Below are 898 nucleotides of genomic sequence, written 5' to 3' on the forward strand. Positions count from 1 at the left end.
GCCCATTCACCAACAGAAGACGTTCATCAGGCGTTCATCTTGTTCACTCAACTCGAGGCGATTTATTTCACATCAAGTAAAAGACACTCATCCGTTTTCTGTGTGTTTAGGATCCCTGTATTTCTCTCACTGAAAATCCTATCCTGTAAATCTTTCGCAATCTTTCTCCTCTTATATTTCGTTTTCTTTAATTGTTCTTCTTTTCTCTCTTTTCTTCTAGTTTCCCTGTCGCTCTTCTTCTCTTTCTTAGTTTCTATTTTCTTTTCTTATTTCTCCTCTTCTTTCCTATATATTAAAAAAAATTATTCCCCCCCTTCCTTCTCTCTCTTATCCTCTTTTCTTCTCTTTCTCTGTTCCTCTCTCCTTTGCCCTTCTTTCGCTTCCTCTTCCTCTTCCTCTCCTAATCTCCTTTCCCCCCTCCCTACCCCTTCTCTCTCCCCATATCTTCCTTCCTCCCTCCGTCTCCCCCCTCCTTCCCTCTCTCCCTCCCTCCTCCCCTCTCCCTGTCCCTCCCCCTCCTTCCCTCTCTCCCCCTCCTTCCCTCTCTCTCCCTCCTTCCTTCTCTCTCCCTCCTTCCTTCTCTCCCCCTCCCTCCCTCTCCCTTCCCTCTCTCTCCCTCCTTCCCTCTCTCCCCCTCCTTCCCTCTCTCCCCCTCCTTCCCTCTCTCCCCCTCCTTCCCTCTCTCTCCCTCCTTCCCTCTCTCCCCCTCCTTCCCTCCCCCTTTTCTCTCTCTGGCGAATCAAGGCCGCCTTTCTCCCCGGGAGCTCTTTGTAGCGTTTCCCCGTGATCTGTTTTCGTCAAGAGTATCTCTTCATCTTGCCGTTATTGGGTCTGCTCTTACCTCGTTCTCTCTCGCTTTCCCTCAGAGGTCGTGTATGTGAATGGATAGAGGTGCGGG

General features: G+C 50.0%; 1 protein-coding gene across 1 annotated transcript in view; it reads right to left on the minus strand.

Moving 5' to 3' along the window:
• Positions 1–898, minus strand: part of LOC119585394 (proline-rich protein 36-like) — a gene marked incomplete in the record, with an annotated part of 46,402 nt that overhangs the window by 26,458 nt on the left and 19,046 nt on the right.

Source organism: Penaeus monodon, chromosome 19, assembly GCF_015228065.2.
Source record: "Penaeus monodon isolate SGIC_2016 chromosome 19, NSTDA_Pmon_1, whole genome shotgun sequence".
Classification (NCBI taxonomy): domain Eukaryota; kingdom Metazoa; phylum Arthropoda; class Malacostraca; order Decapoda; family Penaeidae; genus Penaeus; species Penaeus monodon.